Source organism: Lissotriton vulgaris, chromosome 7 (assembly GCF_964263255.1).
Source record: "Lissotriton vulgaris chromosome 7, aLisVul1.2, whole genome shotgun sequence".
Classification (NCBI taxonomy): domain Eukaryota; kingdom Metazoa; phylum Chordata; class Amphibia; order Caudata; family Salamandridae; genus Lissotriton; species Lissotriton vulgaris.
The window spans coordinates 1,118,085,699-1,118,105,812 of NC_141695.1; the positions used below are offsets into that span (position 1 = coordinate 1,118,085,699).

Consider the following 20,114-nt stretch of genomic DNA (forward strand, 5'->3'; position numbering starts at 1 on the left):
CCTCACAGAGAAGCACGTTCATCCTCACAGACAGACACACAAGTGCATCCTCACAGACACGCAAGTGCATCCTCCCAGACACGAAAGTGCATCCTCACAGACACGCAAGTGCATCCTCACAGACACGCAAGTGCATCCTCACAGACACGCAAGTGCATCCTCACAGACACGCAAGTGCATCCTCACAGACACGCAAGTGCATCCTCACAGACACGCACGTGCATCCTCACAGACTCGCTCGCACGTGCATCCTCACATACTCGCTCGCACGTGCATCCTCACAGACACGCAAGTGCATCCTCACAGACATGCACGTTCATCCTCACAGAGAAGCACGTTCATCCTCACAGACAGACACACAAGTGCATCCTCACAGACACGCAAGTGCATCCTCACAGACACGCAAGTGCATCCTCACAGACACGCAAGTGCATCCTCACAGACACGCAAGTGCATCCTCACAGACACGCAAGTGCATCCTCACAGACACGCACGTGCATCCTCACAGACTCGCTCGCACGTGCATCCTCACAGACTCGCACGTGCATCCTCAGACACGCAAGCGCATCCTCACAGACACGCAAGCGCAACCTCACAGACACGCAAGCGCAACCTCACAGACACGCAAGCGCAACCTCACAGACACGCAAGTGCATCCTCGCAGACACACACGCACGTTCATCCTCAGGCACACGCAAGTGCATCCTCACAGACATGCATGTTCATCCTCACAGACATGCACGCTCATCCTCACAGACAGACACACAAGTGCATCCTCACAGACACACAAGTGCATCCTCACAGACACACAAGTGCATCCTTACAGAATGACACGCAAGTGCATCCTCACAGACACGCACATTCATTCTCACAGACACGCACATTCATCTTCACAGACACGCAAGCGCATCTTCACAGACACGCAAGTGCATCCTCAGACACACATGCACGTTCATCCTCAGACACACACGCATGTTCATCCTCACAGACACACACGCATGTTCATCCTCACAGACACACACACAAGTGCATCCTCACAGACACCCACAAGTGCATCCTCACAGACACACACGCAAGTGCATCCTCGCAGACACACACGCAGGTGCACCCTCGCAGACACACACGCAGGTGCATCTTCGCAGACACACACGCAAGTGCATCCTCGCAGACACACACGCAAGTGCATCCTCGCAGACACACCCGAAAGTGCATCCTCGCAGACACACACGCAAGTGCATCCTCGCAGACACACACGCAAGTGCATCCTCACAGACATGCATGTTCATCCTCGCAGACACGCAAGTGCATCCTCGCAGACACGCAAGTGCATCCTCGCAGACGCGCAAGTGCATCCTCGCAGACGCGCAAGTGCATCCTCGCAGACACGCAAGTGCATCCTTCCAGACATGCAAGTGCATCCTCACAGACAAGTACGTTCATCCTCACAGACATGCAACTACATCCTCACAGACACGCAACTGCATTCTCACAGACACACACTTGCCTCTTAGCAGACAGTATGTAATCAATACAAGTGCACAAATTCATCCCTTTAGTCACAGTACATAATCATTACATGCCCGCATGTGTGCCACCAGACATACGGTTTAGCCCAAATATATATTGCCCCTCGTAAACACACCAGTTCATCCTCAGAGCTGCATAAAGTCCGCGCCAACGTTCACCCTCACGGTCAAAGAGAAGCGCTCACGTTCACTCGGATGGACCATTGAGCTCAGCTCGAAACAGCCGCTCGTCCTCCACGCACTGTGTGATCATCCTCGCAAGCAGGTGTTCCCTCTCCAACACGTTCCTCTTCACAGATGCCCGCGGAAACCCGGCAGAAGTGGTCAAGCACAGCGTCGCCTATCTAAAATGTGAACATGATGTATTGTAACACTGCACAATCCTTTACTATTGTACCACAACCTCGACGCTGCGCTACATTGCGTACTTGAGTCTCAGGAGTGGGGCAGCCCCAATTCTGTTTGTCCTGTCCCCACCACCACAGCTGCCAAATGTGTCAGGAGGCAACAAAAAAATAAAACAGACGATGCACCTTGCCACAAACATGAACTTTCCCAACTCCCTTACACTGCACAGCAACGTTGCTTGCTTACAATGTTTAGATCTGACGTTGCAAGCATGTATATGTACACATATATATATACACACAAAGTCACATTTAAACATTGCTGGTTGAATTTTGAGTTTGTACGTATATGTGTATATCTCTATACACACATGCATAAATACACACAAATGTATAATGTATGTATATATATATATATATAAATATATATAGTTCCTGACACCCCGCCGGTCTTGTTTCAATAAATCGTGTTGCTGAAGTCTACTAACGTGTCTGTGGCAGCTGTTTTCAATCATTACGGCGTTTTTATGGATATAGATAGATATTTATATATATATATATATATACACACACATACACTATCCTGTGGCTCAGCATGAGCCTGCGGTAACATTTGAAGATTCTAGAGACACTCCTGCGAAAGCTGTGCTATGCCCGAATGCCACTGCACAACCTTTGCACGCACTACTGTGAGTGAACAACGTGAGCCGTACTGTAAAAGTGCACAACCAGTGCACCATGGGTAGATCGCACACACGCACATTGTGGCCTTCTAACACGTTGCCACACTGTGTATACACCGTGCCTGCAGTACAATTGCAGGATTCAGCCACTATGGCATTCAACAACCTGTGTCCTACTGTAAAACTGCACGTTCTCAGCTCTACTGCACAACACGCAAGCTGCTGCCCTCGGCTCTGCAGCAAACTTGAAAACTTGTGCCCTTCCCATAGCCAGCACGAATAATGCCCAGCTGCCATAACACACTGTCTGGACACTCTCTGCAGCAAAGGTATAAAAAAGTAGTTTAATATGGAAAAGGAAAAAAGAAAAAAAAACAAATACTGGGAAGAGAAAGACAAGATAGCTCAAAAAATAAAGAGAATGTAAAATGTGCAGGCGACAAGGTGCGACAGGAAAAGTATGATTAGAAAACGTAAAAGGAGAACAGAACAAATAGAAACGAGCAGCCCACCTCTTTCTTCTTTCATTTAGTTGCTTCCCTGTGAAATGGATCCAAAAACAGAAGAAGCTAGCCAGTGGTGCACGCGCGCGCCACAGCGAGACATGTGGTTTCAATTATCGCACCTGTGTCTGGGCACGATAATTAAAACCACATGGCCTTGGTGCGCGTAATAGACACCAATAGGCCATAGGCGGAGCAATGAGACCGCCTTTGGCCAATTGCGTGCTGGCTTTGTGAAAAACACGCATGCAAAGGCCAATAACGTGCCACAAAACGAAAAGCCATTCCTAGGTCAGCTTCTGAATTCCCATTTTACCCTATTAAATGTCTCACGCTGCGCGATCAGTGCTGCGCACTGCAACGCTAGGCGCGAGACCTAAAAAAAGTAGCCGTCAACACGCTTATATGAAACGAACGTGAAAGCTCGCACCATGAAGAACTATAGGTTTATCCAGTCCTATTAATGCTACACCTTGAAAACTGAGCTGGAGTACCCATGTAGAACATGTCCATCACAAGGAACCAATTCAACCTGTTTAGTTCTAAGCAATGACTCCTAAAACTTTTCTTATTGAGACATGAAGGACTTAGAGAATAACCAGAGCCGGCTGGATGGCTCCAGGACAGAAGGTCCAGAATCCCATGAAGAAGACCTTGAAAAGTTACCGAGCAAAGCCACCTCACCGGTAAAAGTCACAACCCACTCTTAAGTGGGTATAAACATATATCTTTCGAATTTTCAGAGAAGAATGTTACAGAATTATACTAGCATTGCCAAAGCCAATAGGTATTGCCAATACGAGAGCTACTGACTTTGGCAATGTGTTTTAGTAATGTTGTACACCAGTCCGGCTGCTGTTAAGCATAGTTAAATGTTAGTGGCTCAGAGTAGCATAGAAAGGAATTGGGTAGAGTGGGGTAGAGTAGAGTGGGGTAGATTGGAATCAGGTAGATTGGAGTGGGATGGGGCAGAATTGGAGTGGGGTAGATTGGAGTACGGTAAACTGGAATGCCGTGTGGTAAATTGGGCTAGACTGGAGTGGACTGGGAAAGACTGGAGTGGATTGGGGTAGACTGGAGTAGAGTGTAGAGCAGTAGATTCGAGTGGAGTAGATTTGACTGAAGTGGAGAGGGTAGATTGGGTGGAACTGGAGTGGAGTAGATTGGAATAGAGTGGTTTAGGTTGGGGTAGATTTCAGTGGAGTGGGGTAGGTTGGGGTAAATTAGTGTGGGTTAGATTGGAGTGGGGTGGGGTAGATTGGACTGGGGAAGTGTTGGGTGAAGTGGGGAGAGGAGTGGGTGTATTGGGGTAGAGTTCGGTAGATTGAGGTGGAGTGGGAATAGTTGGGTGGATTAGAGTGGGGTAGATTGGAGTAGGATAGATTACGGTGTAGTGGGGTGGGGTAGATAGTGGTAGACTGCAATGGATTATATTGGGAAAGGCTGGAGTGGAGAGTAATAGATTGAAGTGGATTGTGTTTGCGGTAGATTGGAGTGGGGTAGTGATTGTAGTTATGTGGGGTAGAATAGGATGGAGTGAGTTAGAGTGCAGTAGTGGGGCATGGTAGACTGGGTGGATTTGAGGCGGGTAGATTGGAGTTGTGTGGATTGGAGTAGAGTGTAGGAGGATATATTAGAGTATAGTGGGGTCGAGTGAGTTAGATTTAGTGGGGTAGAGTGGAGGGGTCGATTAGAGTGTAGTGGGGTAGATTGTAGAGGAATAGATTGGAGTTGGGTATATTGGGGTAGAGTAGAGGGCTAGATTAGATTGTAGTGGGGCAGAATGTGTTAGATTTGGATCGGAGTAGAGTGAATTGGGGAAGATTGGAGTGAGGCAGACTGGAGTATATTGGGGTGACGTGGGGTAGATTAGAATGTATTGAGGTAGATAGCAGTAGAGTGGTGGGGTAGATTGTAGTGAAGTAGAGTGGATGATTAGAGTGGTTTAGATTGGGGTAGATTTTAGAAGAATGGAGGGGGTAAATTGAAGTGAGGTAGATTGGCATTGGATAGACTGGATTGAGGTAGAGTGGAGTGGGGTACATTGGGAGGAATTGAGTGGGGTAGATAGGAGTGTGATAGATTGTGGTGGAGTGGGGTAGATTAGAGTGGGTTATATTAAGGAAGATTTGAGTGGAGTGGAGTGCAGTATATTGGAGTGAGATAGATCATGATAGGTTGGAATGGGGTAGATTGGATTCGAGTGTGGTAGATTGGGATGGAGAGGGGTAGATTCGAATGGAGTCAGGTAGATTGGGATGAGTGGGGCTGATTGGGGTGGGGTAGACTGCAGTGGAGTCTGGTAGACTGGAGTGGAGTCGCTGAACATTGGGATGGATTAGGGTAGATTGGAGTGAAGTGGGGTAGATTGGAGTGGGACAGATTGGGATGTTGTGGAGCAGCGTGAAGAGGAGTTGGGTAGAGTTTGGTAGATTGTGGTGGAGATGGGTTGAAAGGAGAGGGGTGGATTGAATTGGAGTCAGGTTGATTTGGGTATAGTGGAGTGCAGTAGATTAGAGTAGATTTGGGTGACTTGGCAGAGAGGGGAGTGGGGTGGAATGGAATAGATTGGAGAGAAGTGGGGTAGACTGGAGTGGAGTAGATTGTAGTGGAGTGGAGTGGGGTAGAGTAGATTGGATAAAATTGGGATCAGGTAGATTGGAGTTGTGTGAGGTAGAAAAGAGTGGATTGGGGTAGAGGGGGTAGAATGGGATAGACTGGAGTGGACTAGGGTGGATTGGAGTAGAATGTAGTGGGGTAAATTGGAGTGGAGGGGTAGGTTAGAGTGGAGTGGGTTTGACGGAGTGGATCAGAGTAGATTGGAGAAGGGTATATGGTAGTGGAGTAGATTGGATAGGAGTAGAGTGGATTGGAGCAGATTGGAGTTGCATGGGGTAGAGTAGAGTGGAGAAGACTAGAGTGGCCTTGGGTAGACTCGAGTGGAGTGGTTTAGATTGGATTAGATTTTAATATAATGGAGTAGGGTAAATTGGAGAGAAGAGGGGTAGAATAGATGGGGTAGAGTTGGGTGGGGTGTACTGGAGTAGGTTGGGGTGGAGAGGGATAGATTGTAGTGGGGTAGATTGTGATGGACTGGAGTGGGGTAGATTGGAGTGGATCTGATTATGTTAGTTTGGAGTGCGAAATAATGGAGTGGAGTGACTGTGGTAGAGTGGACTGGAGTGTGGAGAGTGGAGTCGGGGAGATTGGGGTAGAAAGGAGTGGAGTGAGGTAGACTGGAGTGGAGAGGGTTAGATTTGAGTGGAGTTGTGTTTATTTAAGTGGAGTGGGGCAGAGTTAACTGAGTGGATTGGGTCGAAGTGGACTCTGGTAGATTGTGATAGACTAGAGTACAAAGGGCTGGATTGGAGTGGAGTGGTATAGACTGGGTAGATTGGAGTGAGTGGGGTAGATTAGTGTAGACTGGAGTGGAGTAGGGCAGATTGAAGTGGGGTAAGTGTGTGTAGTGAAGGGGCACAGACTGGCGGCAAGTAGTCTGGCGTGGAGTAGCATATCATGGAGTGGAGGGATATGCAGTGTCGTAGAATAGAGAAGCGTGGTGTAGAATGGAGGGGCTTAGAGTGGAGTGGCATAGTGTGGAGTATGCATGATGTGGTAGCATACTGCCATTACAGAGAACACATTTTCAATTGAAATGACATTTACATTTGTACAGACATAGTTTCATTGTGCACAAACAATGTATGGAAATGCCATCAACGAGTGCATTCGTGTGTTTTGATAATATTCAAATATTTGTTTCCATCACACTTCAGACTTACAAAAAAGTTATTAATTTGTCCTTTTCTAATTGTGATGAATTCTGAAATACCCAGAGTGGGATGGGTATGCTAAGACTTGAGTCCCATGCTCTCCACACCACTCGATTCAAGCAAGCCTGGCTGAAGACGGCTGAAATGCCAGAAACAGGTCCTCGGAAGCTTGTTTCCGGTCCAGGGAAGGCATGGCTTGGCAGTTCGGGCTGGACTGTTCCCATGAGGCACAGGGTCAGACTGATTTGCATATGGCCATGTCTGAACTGGGGTGGTGTGGAGTGCAAAAAAACGATGGATTTAGGCCCAGATCTCTGTACTGGGGTGAATGTATGACATTGTTCTGCATTCTGTCCATCAACTGTGGTTTTTGCATTTGAATTCTGAAATATCAGCACAGTTCATTTTGGTTGTGTCCTAAAAAACGTCTTTTGTTTCACAGCAAGATTGTCACATAATTTCTCTCACTTTTAATTCAGAAAAAGAAAAGTAAGTACCAAGCTCCCCCGGAAGACAGAGCCTGACATTTGACCTATGTTTTTGAATGCACAGCAAATGTGACAAGGAAAGAACAAGCTTAAAAGGCCTGTTTTCAGAAAGCAAGCATTCAAAAGGATACAGTGAACAGGTGATGCGCCACAGAAGAACACACTCAAAGCTGGACGGCCTAAAACATATAAAGCCAACAAAGAGAAAGCAAGCAACTAGGAGTTACAAACTACAAAGCCTATGGTAAGCAATAGGCTAAATGCATTACCAGAGACGCTTTCAGAACGCCAACAAGACTTTGTTAACAAACTAGAAATCTGCGCTCAGCTAGGCTTCGACCTAAAAAGGGGAACTTAACATCTCGAAAAAGCACCTCTTTCAGCTTTAAGCAAATAACAACAATAGATACGAACGAAGCAGCAAAATTAGTATTGCAAAGCATAGTTAGAATTTAAATTAAAAAGTGCAATTGATGAGAGCTAGATATAACAGCGCTTTATTATAGGTTTACAAAACCACACTGTTGTGTTCTTAGTGTGCAACGGACATTTCATCTTCACCTTTTCCGCTTAAGTTTAAAAAAAAATCCTTTTTCCACCAATTTTTACACAATTTGATTCCTTGAGCGAAACCTTTCTCAAGCACACTCGGTATAAAGACATTTTACATTTTTCCTGGCAAAGTTCTTCCTCTGCAGGGTTTTGTGAATGCAAACCCTGGCTGAATCTCTATGGGAATGAGTGACTGGCAGGTTCTAAGGAGACGCCTGTAGCAGCAGGGACGTGCTGCTGCTTGTCAATCTGAACCCTGTTGTGAAGTCAGCACACCAGTAGTTGGGAGTGGGCGGAGCTAGGGGGCCAGAGGAAGAGGAGGAGCGGACATAGGAAAAGGGCAGTTAGAGTAGGGACGGGGAACAGAACACACGTGCTAATAAAGAACTAAGAGATAAGTCGGTGTCCGTGTATGATTGATGTAGGACACGACAGCTGGCGACGAAGGTGGGATACAGCAGCAAGCCCACCCACACGAGCCCCGTCCCGCGGCGTGGAGCGTCCAGAGCTCCGCTGCAACTGCGACCCTGAGGCGTCATGGGAGAAGCCTCGGAGTGACCCAGCAGACACTGGAAGCGGGAAGAGCCGAGAGAAGAAGAAAGCGCAATGTGAAAGCGCCGAAGCGCCAGAAGAAAGAGCGCCGAGTGAAAGCGCTCCTGAAGCTCCGTGGTTGTGGAGCTAGCGCGATCGCGCGCCAAGAAGATATTCAAATCTCACCCCCTGAAGCGCGAGTCCTAGAGAGGAACAGAAGTGCCCACCGGGAGCTTACCCCGGCGGCAACTGGCCTGAAGATTGCCCTGCGTGTGGGGCTGGAGCGTGGAGCTAAAAGCGCCTACCGAGTGCCCACCTCGGCGGCCGAAGCGCAAGTGAGAACGCCCACCGAGTGCCCACCTCGGCGGCGAACAGAGCGAGCTAATGAGCAAGCTCAAGCTAGATCACAAACTGAAGCACCTGAAACCCGAAGAAAAGTGGACAGCATAATGCCCCGCGTCCACGACCGATCAGGACCTCCTTCTCTCAGGGCGGGAGGAGACGTAACTCAATGTTTCAATCCACACCTTGAAGTATCGCCCCCAGTGATACGGAGTGACGATCGGATTCAGAGCCTCAAACGGCACTGGTGGCTGGAAGCTTTGGACGATTTCCTGAAAGCCAACGGTGAGCAAAGAGAAAGAAAATGTCTGGTGTTACTCCTCCATCTGGTGGGCCCCGGGGGCCGATGCCCAATTAGAACATTTTCCAAGGAAGAAGCAGACATTTATGATAAACTCCAAGAGGAACTCTGTGCCCATCTCAATGCACAGGCAGAGGTGGATCATAATCGCATGGTCTTCAACACAGCACGGCAGGAACCAGGCGAACCATTGCCGCATTTCATCACGCGGTTGCAAAGTCTGGTTCAAGGCTGCCATTTCAACACGTTTACGAATGAGGATGCTGTTCGGCTCCGAATAATTGAAGGCTGTGAAAACCCCGAAACAAGACACAAAATACTGAGAGGACATTGGTCGCTAAAAGAAATTATCAAGAAAGCTGAAATTGGAATGCAAGTCCAAACAAGAGGCAAATTGAGGGATGTGCATCTAAGTACAAAACTTCGAGATACCTGGGAAGGGAGAACCCAAAATTCCAACAAACACAAGAAGAGAGAGAGAGAAGGCAGACCAGAGAAAAGACAAAAAAGACAACGGAGGAGACACAGTAACAAGGAATACTCAGAGTCAGATTACTCAGCGTCCGGCCACTCAGAAAGAACCAATGACTACTCAGAGTCAACCATCCAAAAAACAATTCCCCGGAGTCATCCATCCTCTAGGAGTCCCTCAAGGAGTCGGTCACCGCATATCACACGCTACTCTGACAAAGAGGGAGTGTCCAGCGGGACAGATTGCACCCCTGGACAAAACGACATTCTGCACAACCCGTGGGTGAGAGAGACAAACCATCGAAGAAGGGGCTGCAGTGGTCAGCACAGGAAATCGACGCCGGAACACCAATCACCAAGGAGCGAAGATGAGTCCGAGGAAACAGCTGGCAGGAGGACACACCACCAACAGATCAGAGATACTAGATCACCAAACACTTGTGGAGGAGAACCAGATCACACAAGACGGACTGGTCCCGCACACCAACAACAAGCAAGAAAAGACCCATACAGTCATGGGCCCCAAAGCATCCCTGGGTCCCGAAACAACGTAGAAACAGAGCGTAGATGGGTAACATCAGGCGAGAAGGACGAAGAGGCAAAAGCCTGGGATCAAGCACAAAGAACACGCCCGGAATCGTCAAACAATCTCCCAAATGAGACAACATTGAAGATGTTCCGACAAAGACACACGGAGAAGCTTTGCAAAGACAATTCCGAGACGGAAAGCAGCTCGTCACGGACTACCCGGTTCCGAAGACCACCTGGTAAGACATTCCCAAAGGAACATTCACAGAGGAAACTGACGGAGCACCACTCTGATTCAGAAAGCACGTCGGTCCGATCCTTTGAGTCGTCAATATCGTGGTCCCGACAACGACCACGCGCAACACTCTTAAAGACACATTCTCAGAGGGAAGTGAGAGCGGACCCCTCTGACTCAGATAGCATCTCGGTCCGATCCTTTGAGTCGACAGAGTCGTGGTCCCGACAACGGCCATGGCGCCCAGCACCTGAACACATCTGCGAACCAAGGGACACTTTTCCCGTCAAGAGCAGCGTGTCTCACACCAATGTCAATGCACACTCGATCACTCCACCAGACAACCTGCCACATCGAGCACAGGTGTATCGCGACGGAAATACTACACCGTCACCCCGGGTAGGGGCGGCAAGGTTGACTCGAAGGTCCTGGTCCTGGTCCTATAAAATGGAAACAGATATCGTGGCCAGTAGCACTCCAATGAAGACGGACCAACCAGTTGATCTGCAAAGGAAGCCGGACACGCCAGGAGAGCCAAGTCATCCTCGGATAAGAACGAAACACACAACTACCCAGCCGGTTCCGAGACTTGCCTGGTCTAGGCGCGAGCAGGAGTGGGAGAGGCAACCAATCAATCTCAGAGTCATACCACGACTGCCTCCCCAGTTCATACCCCACCGGCTGGCATCCCAGACCCGAAACAGGAAGACAGTGTTGGTCTCGACCTGACAAGGCAAAATGAAGCAACAATACATACAGACACTTGGAAGGGAACTAGAGTAACATCCCCGTGGAAAAGAGGCCGAGCGTCACGTGAGCAAGAGTCACAATGGAGGACAGACTGCCGATTTCAAACTGAGCTCACCATAGGCACCCCAGACACTGAAGGCCCCATCCCTCCAGACATCAGCAACAGAGCTTGTCTAGTCAAAGACGAACTATTGGCGAACACTCATCACGACATACGTCCACCCCAGAGACTGATAGTGGAGATGGACTGAGAAGTCAGTTTGTTTGTTTGTTTTGTTACAAAGGGGGGAGATGTTGTGAAGTCAGCACACCAGTAGTTGGGAGTGGGCGGAGCTAGGGGGCCAGAGGAAGAGGAGGAGCGGACATAGGAAAAGGGCAGTTAGAGTAGGGACAGGGAACAGAACACACGTGCTAATAAAGAACTAAGAGATAAGTCGGTGTCCGTGTATGATTGATGTAGGACACGACAAACCCCTAGATGCCAATCGACACGAGGCAGCAGAGCAACAGAATACAAATTACTGCAGATTAGCTGCCGACACTAAAAAAGCACAGATTGACACTGAATCTAATTTGGTGACAAAGTAGATGCAAACTCATTCAAATTTGAATTAATTAAAACATGCGCGTAAATAACAAATATAATCTGACCTTATTTTGTCTAATTAATGATCATCTGGGTCCTTAATGACAGTCTATTTGCTGACCGTCACTGCTAACCAGGATTTTTTTGCCAGATGAACAAAATGAATGCTTACAGACCAGAACAGTCTACCATTTCCCACAAAGAGATGTAAAAAGTAATTTTTATGTGTTGGCACTAAAGGAGCTGAAGAACGATAAGGATTAACCATATTTAGAGAAGGCAAAATATGGACCTCCTCAATAGTTTTAGTAGTGTGTATGTGTCAATACAAATGGTGCTGCTAAGTGATATAAAGGAGTGTACAGAAGATGTCTTATTTACAAGGCAGCTATGGGTACTACTGTAAGATACAGGATAAGTTTAGAGCGAATATTAAATGCTTCTAGGTGACTTGAAACTCTCCAAATGAGTCAAACCGAGCACAACAGAGAAGTATCATATAATAAGGGCTACTAGAATTATGTGATTCTGCAGTCGTTGCTTTTTTCACATAATTATGAATTTGCCACATATTCTATCATCTGCTTCATAATCTGTAGATTTTAACAACAACAAAACTGTTTTCAGCTCACGTGGATCAAAAGTTACTAAAAAAGTAGTGATGTGGGTTCGTGTGCAGTGAAGAGGTCCTTTGCAGAGGTTAACTGTTCATCTTTTGGTTGCTTTGTTTGTGTAATTGGAGGTTAAACTAGTACCAAAGAGGGGACATTTATGCCCAGACAGGATTACTATGTTTAAAAATGACAAAATAATGAAGTAATAGTATCAAAAAATGTGCTTACATTATGCTGCATAATTTGCCTTTTCTTGCTGCATAATTTAGTCAACCCTTCCCCAAGATTTTGTACTTCTCTGTTGTATAATTCCAGTGGCCCAACATATAACTAACAGCAAATAACCAGTGCTTTAAGTGGGCAGGCACTCTCACGTAGAGTTCCTGCAACTTCTTCAATAGCACATTTACTTCTCCATGGTGCAGAATTACTAATTGAAGATTACTGGGATGTACCAGGAGCAAACAGATATTATAGGACAGTGAGTACCTGCAATTCTAGATTTCAATTTCAAGCACAAGCTATAACCTAAATTATTGGTGAGCCCAGATCATATGAGCCGTCACAGTAAAGACTCAGGCCATGTGTTGCACATGGGATAGACTGACCAATATGCATAACACAAATGCTCCTGCAATAGCTATACTCTCTTTATCATTGAAAGAAATGAGCAAGCAACTCAGTTAACATTGTAGCGCAACAGCTAACCAATGGCAGTCACCCAAGCTTTCATAGCCAATAGGTCTCGCCTTTGGGACCTTATAAGTGTTTCGGGTTTAGTTTTCCAACACAATAACCTTGGTGCAACAACATCAAGTGTTGCATAGCTGAACACTTATAAGGTCACAAAGTCGAGACCTACTGGCTATGCCAATGCTGGTTTTATTTAGGCGTTGCACGGCGAATTACACAAAGGCATTTGAAACTGACAGTGGGCTAGCTTTATTCATCAGAGTACTTTATAATACAGTTTCACAATCTCTTACTGATACTAATGTTTTAAAATCTGAGAGTCAATTTTCAAAGCTTTGTTGGAACTTAGCGGTAAAAAAGGGGTGGTGATAGACGGAGCATCTGAACCAATCAAACCCTCACAACTAGTCAACAGATCTGGGTTTAATCCATCACCGTTCTTTAGACCACTCTGCCACCCCAGTTCAGACATGGCCATATGCAAATCAGTCTGACCCTGTGCCTCATGGGAACAGTCCAGCCCGAACTGCCAAGCAATGCCTTGCTTGGACCGGAATCAAGCTTCCTAGGACCGGTTTCTGGCATTCCAGCAGTCTTCAGCCAGGCTTGCTTGAATCCAGTGGCAAAGTGAGCAAGAGACTCACATCTGAGCATACCCTGCCAACTTATGGCGACAAAGTGGTACAAAAGGGGGTGGTGATGGACTTAAGCATACGCAAAGTGCAGCGCTAATTTTGGCCACTTTTACGCACATGCAGCTTACTATCTATGCGAGTAAATGCTTTTGCATCCTACATAGGAGTAGTACGTGTTATACACATGGTTTTACAGTTTAGTCCAGGGGTTGTTAGTCTGTAACAGCATGAGATCTTACGTGCCAGCAGAGGTAGTAAGCGCAATATAAATGCAATGACAATCTACATAGAACACACAGTATTTATTACGTTTGGGACGCATTAGTTAGTCTGATAATGTGCTGAATGGCTAATCACTTATAAGGTCCCAAAAGCGAGACCTATTGGCTATGCCAATGCCGGTTTAACTTAAGGCATGTTAAAAAAGATAAAATACTAAAAGGTGGGCGATGCCGGGGGAGCAAAGTCCATATATTCGAAGGAAAATAATAAAACAATAAAAATATATAGAGATTGGTATACAAAAAAAAGTGGGGAGCGATTGCATGGTTCGTCCCGTTCATGGCAGTTTGTCTAGCTTGTCCTAGGATGCTTGTTTCCAGGGAGGACCTGGCTTGGCAGTTCAGGCTGGACTGTTCCCATGGGGCATAGGGTCAAGACTGATTTGCATATGGCAGGGTTCAAACTGGAATGGCATGATGAGCACAAAAACGATGGATTTAGGCCCAGATCTCTGTACTGGGGGGAATGTATGACATTGTTCTGCATTCTTTGCACCAACTGTTGTTTTTGCATTTGTCACCCTGAGTGGAACAGGTATGCTCAGACGTGAGTCCCGTGCTCTCCATGCCACTGGAATCAAGCTATCCTCGCTGATGATGGCGGAAAGCCTGAAACCGGTCCTAGAATGCTTGTTTCCAGTCCAGGGAGGACCTGGCTTGGCAGTTCGGACTGGACTGTTCCCATGGGGCACAGGGTCAAGACTGATTTGCATATGGCTGGGTTCAAACTGGAATGGCATGGTGAGCAAAAAAACGATGGATTTAGGCCCAGATCTCTGTCCTGGGGTGAATGTATGACATTGTTCTGCATTCTGTCCATCAACTGTTGTTTTTGCAGCTTGTCTGTGAGACAAACTCATCAGCGACACACTCCTAGAGAAAATTATATTCCATTGGGTTTTCGTACTGTCGTGGGTATCCTGAGCCAACGATCCGCACTAGAACAAACCCTAGAAAAACTTGCGAAATGCACTGAAAAACGCAACTCACCCATGCAACACGTCAAGCCCACTGCCCAGAGGACCCGGGCCGGGCTCATGGTAGTGTAGTGCAGGGAAGTCGTAGTCCGATGCACCCCAAACACCAGCCTCGCTCAAATGCTTCCCTTTCTCTGAGTTGCCGGGTCTTGTGAAATCACCTGACTGGCCGAGATCATGTGCTGCTTGATTCAGAGCAGCCAATAACCGAGAACAGAACGTGTTGCTATTGGGAGTGAAAATACTTCTGCTTTGTTGCCGTCCGCGCTCAGCGTTAATAACAAATGAAGAACGAGCTGCCAGAGAAGCACTACAAAGCATGCAGCGATAGAAGCGATAAGGGAGGAGACGATCGATGTTCAGGAGTGACTTGGGTGTGAGTCCTGAGAGCTTTACTTTCAGTATGAGGAAGTGAAGCGCACCCGACCACAGGCTGTAACTGAGGCGAAGTATCGACAAGCGTGTGCGCCTTGTGCTCAAAGATAAAAAAAACAAGCTGCGAGATACGCTCTGTGGTGGGGGAGGGGCATTAAAGCGAGGCACGCACGCTTGGCCAAGCGAGAGGAAAGCCATATGGTGCCTCTGTTTGTTCCTGTGCGCGTAACCGCTCACTGTATGCCGCACAAATCTGTGGTAACACTTTTAAAACTCCACTCCTAAATGTCTGGCAGTGGAGCGCATGCGCTGGCTCAGGCGAGACCTAAAAAGGTTGTTTCCTGAATGTGATATAAACGATTCATAACTACATGTTAAAATAAAAAGATCCTAGATAGTAGGCACAAAGGATACACTTTCACCGAGTAAATCTGGTGGTTGTAATAATTAGTATTTGTAATAATACATTAACCCCTCCCATGCTCGTGACGGAACCGCTCCGTCACGAGCCTCGGGTGGGCTGTGCTGGTGACGGAACGGTTCTGCAACGGCCCGCTCTCCGCGCCTGCGCGGCGTGAATTCCGCGCGACGTTTCGAAGCGCGAGCAGGGCCGTGACGGAACTGTTCCGTCACAAGCACAGCTCACCCGCGTGCCGTGATGGAGCGGTTCCGTCACGAGCACGGGACACCCCCCGAACGCGCGCGGCCCGCCTCCCCCTTAGCACTGCGGCAGAATAGCCGCCGCAGTGAAGGGGTTAATAAGAGTGAGAGATGGCTTCAACTGCATCCTTGTATGTCTTCACTAGTACTCTTTTAACTGTGCGAAATACTTATTTAACACCAACTTAACACATACTTTCAGAAAGTAGACACTGTGGTTAAAAGTTTGCTTGCTGGAAATAAAATGGTTTATTTGACACATTTGCAGTGGTCTCACAACACTGGGAGCCTCATTTCTTTGGCCTTCAACAGTTCACCTTCCACTTATTTAGTCATTAACTACTGCTCCATCCTCTCAACACAAACTATTGTTGGGCTTAAGCACCTTGGGTCCATGAGCTTAATGTCCATGCCTATAATTTATAATGAACACAATTTAAACCATGTGAACGCACCAGTCACAATTTACCAAAGTACGGATTTGGATCAGTACCATGGGTCACTAAACTTGGCACTCATTTCCACAACTCACAAAGAACACAATCTAAACAGAATAGTCATGCTAAGGAAAGCAGAAGTTCACTTATAAGTTACCAGCTCACAGGCAGGTTTGAAGGGGCAGTGGACTGCAGTGTGGGAGGCCGGCACCACTATTGCTAATTTAGTTTCTGACCTCTAAAAACAGCAGCCTTCACAAGCATCTAACCCACTGTGTAAATGACACGAAGCAACTAGACATGATTCAGTGCGTAGTATGAGTGTGTGTGTGGGTCAAAGTGTGTGCGAAAAGTTGCCAAGACTTCAAAGGAATTCAGGAACTAAGAGCCTAATTAGGATGGCGAGCAGACCTCATCAGGATCACCCGATAGGCTGTTGGCAGTGCCGCAGTAGGCATTACGATGTGACTCATCACAGCAGTCGCAATGCCTATATTTTGAACTGTGGCGGGTGCTCCTGGCTGCAGCACCTGCCGCAATGCAAAATAGGGACACTGTACATATCCTGGTACTACATGGCAGGTACCATGTGGTGCCTGCCACATGGTGTAGGGATATGGAGGGGGCATCATAGGTGCCCACCAGGCCCCGTGTCTGGGGACCATGGGGTAAGGGTGGTGAGCTAGGGGCCCCCAATGTCCCTTTCTGTCAGCCTTTTTTATGGCAGGTTCCCACCATTAAAGGGCCAGCGGAAAGGAACATTGTAATGCCTACGGCTGTGCCTGGTATACTCTGCCGCCATTGTAGGTTTTCCACCCATCGACCGTCTGCCATCCTAATGTGGGAGGGGTATTCTTTACTGCGATGTCAGTGGGGCCACCATTGATGTGCTGTCAGTGGTGGTTCCACCATCATCGTAATCGGGCCCCAAGACCCAGAATTAAAAGTGATTACCTTGCACACATTATAGAATTCCAGATTGTTATTTTTTAACAAAGCCACAGATTGCCTGCAAAATCGCCATCAATAAATGGGCGATCAGTCATAAAAAGAGGAAATTAAAATAATTATTTACAGCAAGGTGCGTCATCTTGGAACTCCTGAATTTTTAATAATTCAGGCTGCCCAAAAATATACATAAACACAATAGCAAATAAAATATTTGGATTGATGTATATACTTAGGTGTAAACGAATGACACTTCTGAATTTTTTGTATTTTGAATTGTTATTAACAGAGGGCAGACTGAAGACATAAATGGAAACATTAAACCTGTTAGGGACACATGCACATTCTTGGCTAGGTTTTCGACAAACTTGGCCCCATCTGCAAGCATTTAACATTCCAGCTCCGTAATCTGATCAAAGAAAGTAATACAGAAGACGCATATACGTGCGCTATGATGACCTTCTTGCACAGATAAGCACTTTCGGTGACCACTTCTACAGAATAAGAAAAATGCTTACATCAGCACAACGTTTAATCAGAGCAGAAGTAGAGAAAACACCCGGCAAAAAAATGCATTTGTCATAATGGCATGGATAACCCTTACAAAGCTTGCTCCTGGCAGGTGCCCCTTCACTAAGCAGCCATCTTTGGCGTAACTTAGAGGCAGATTTCATCATTCTGCAACCAGCTGGTTTTACAGTAGAGTGCAGTACCCCCGCACACAAACACACACGTGCACCAACCTTGCGGCGAATGAACAAGCACATGAAAACCAATAACCCGTTCTCACGAGAGCTTTCAAGATTTTCCACCTTTCCAGTCACAAAAAAAATAAGCAGACAAGGGATTTTACAATGCGTTTCATTTTGACAGCATGCAATGTGCAAGCACGGTCCATGGGTGCAAATGGCAGATCGTTTGCCAACCGAGGCTGATTGTGAAAAGGAGGACCTTTTGCTCTTTATTGGTAACACAGGGAAACACGAGATGCACCAAAGCAGAGAGCATTTTATCAATAGCTCATTAGCGCGAAGCTTATCTATCAAGGCAATGAATCCGTAGGGGGCGTCCGCCTCCCTGACAGTCCCCTCCCTCCACAAATCAGGCGTGGGGGCTCCCAAACGCTGACCTTACCTCCTGTCTCCCAGTAGAAGATCTCAAACATCCGATTGCTCCTACGTGGCTGCCAACTCAAGCCAAGTGCAATATGCGAAAAAAAATTGAGAGGACGTAAGAAAAGCTGGTATGAAACTGAATGACAGTCAGAGCGACAGCAATAGGAGGGTCTTTGTGGTTGTACTTCACATAAATCTCAGTGATTGGATAGTTAAGAAGCCCCGCCCCGATCACGAAGGCCCGCCCATACCCAGAAAAACCGCCCCTTCTGCTGCACCGGAAGAGACCGCCCTTGCGTCTGCACCGGAAAAGACCTCCCACCTGATCCGGAAGGCATAGGCTTTGTCCGGTGGTGCGGTCGGTCAACTCATACCGTAGTTTACCGATTTAATAATCTGGGGAATTGGCCCCCACTCTGTTACGTGGTGCGCTCTGCTAATAAAGCCGCGCCTCTGGGGGTTGCCGTCATTCTTGCGGGTCACTGCCCCCTGTCTTACTAATGGAGCTCTCGGGTTCAGGCAGCATGCTTACCAGGAACAAATGAGTTTCTGAGCGTTGGGTTAGAGCCTATGTCGAGGGATCGTATCATAGGTTAGGGTACCTAGGATGGCTTTAAGGGGGATGGAAACACTGAGGGGGGTGGGGGAGTTCTCTCAAAGGTGCGTTGCCGATGTAATTTAGGGCGTAGCTTAAAAATATCTAAACTAAACATCAGTGCTTAGTTAGCATAGTGTCGCCCCGCTAGTATTTTTCTGCTTCAGTCATTGCAGCCGGATATATAATTCAACAAGTAACATTACACCTACAACAAGCCTCAGTTATTGGTTTTGTCAGTGGTTTTAGTTGCATATAATTAGGGTTCCCGGTTTTATGGTATTTATTTTTTGGCCATTTCCGTCTGTATTTGTCCATATTTATTTTTTGGCCATTTTATCTGTATTTATCCATATTTATTTTGTGTTTGCGTACAAACGAAGTTGTAAAATTACATTTCCATATCTATTTAACTGACAGACGCACACTCGTACTTAGATGTCTGTCGTGTTTTAGTTATTTAAGCTGCCAAATATTACACAGTACATACACAGTAGATATTAGCACTATACCATAAATATATGTTAACATATTCCGTTATTTAGAGACATTTCATCCTGTTTTTTGATTTCCCATGCTGTCCATCTGCTCAGCTGCTGACCTATAATTCATGAAAAAAAGCAGTCACTTAAAAGAAGCACCATTTTCTGTATTTATCCACGTTTAAAGATAAATGCAGACAGAAAACACGTGTTTTCTGTCTGTGTTTATCTGTAAAAACTGAAAATCGTGAGCCTTACATATAATAAATAAGCAATGACTATGGCTTTGTTGTATATAATATTGTAAATGTTTCAGTTCTGAAAAGATGAGACTGTGAAATAACTAAAACAAGTCTCTGTGAAGTTACATCAAAGTCTTTGAGGTTTGGCACTGCTGCAGTTTTTCTCTTTTCCAACCTGAGGGTGAGGGCAGAAATGGAGAGCCCGATAGCTACCCGTCTCAGCACCTGCTTTTAAGAACTGCTGGTGCTCAGCACCTGCAAGACCTGGCCCACTTAATGCAGTGGTACTTAGGGTTACTTTATTTATTTATTTGCGAGTTTATATAGCGCTGGAATCGACTCAACCGGAGTATCTCTGCGCTTTTGGGCCAGTTCGCATACACAGGGAAGAAGGTGATACTCTGGATTAGATCTCATTTTTAAATAGTACCGTTTTTAGGAGTT

General features: G+C 46.6%; 1 protein-coding gene across 1 annotated transcript in view; it reads right to left on the reverse strand.

The window, feature by feature from the left end:
- LOC147703010 (sideroflexin-1) overlaps positions 1-18,550 on the reverse strand; it is a 232,257-nt gene extending 213,707 nt beyond the window's left edge. Inside the window, exon 1 of the mRNA XM_086931570.1 lies at positions 18,371-18,550. The gene's annotated coding sequence lies outside the window, so the exon portion shown is untranslated. The remainder of the gene's footprint in view (positions 1-18,370) is intronic.
- Between the last annotated feature and the right edge of the window lie 1,564 nt (positions 18,551-20,114).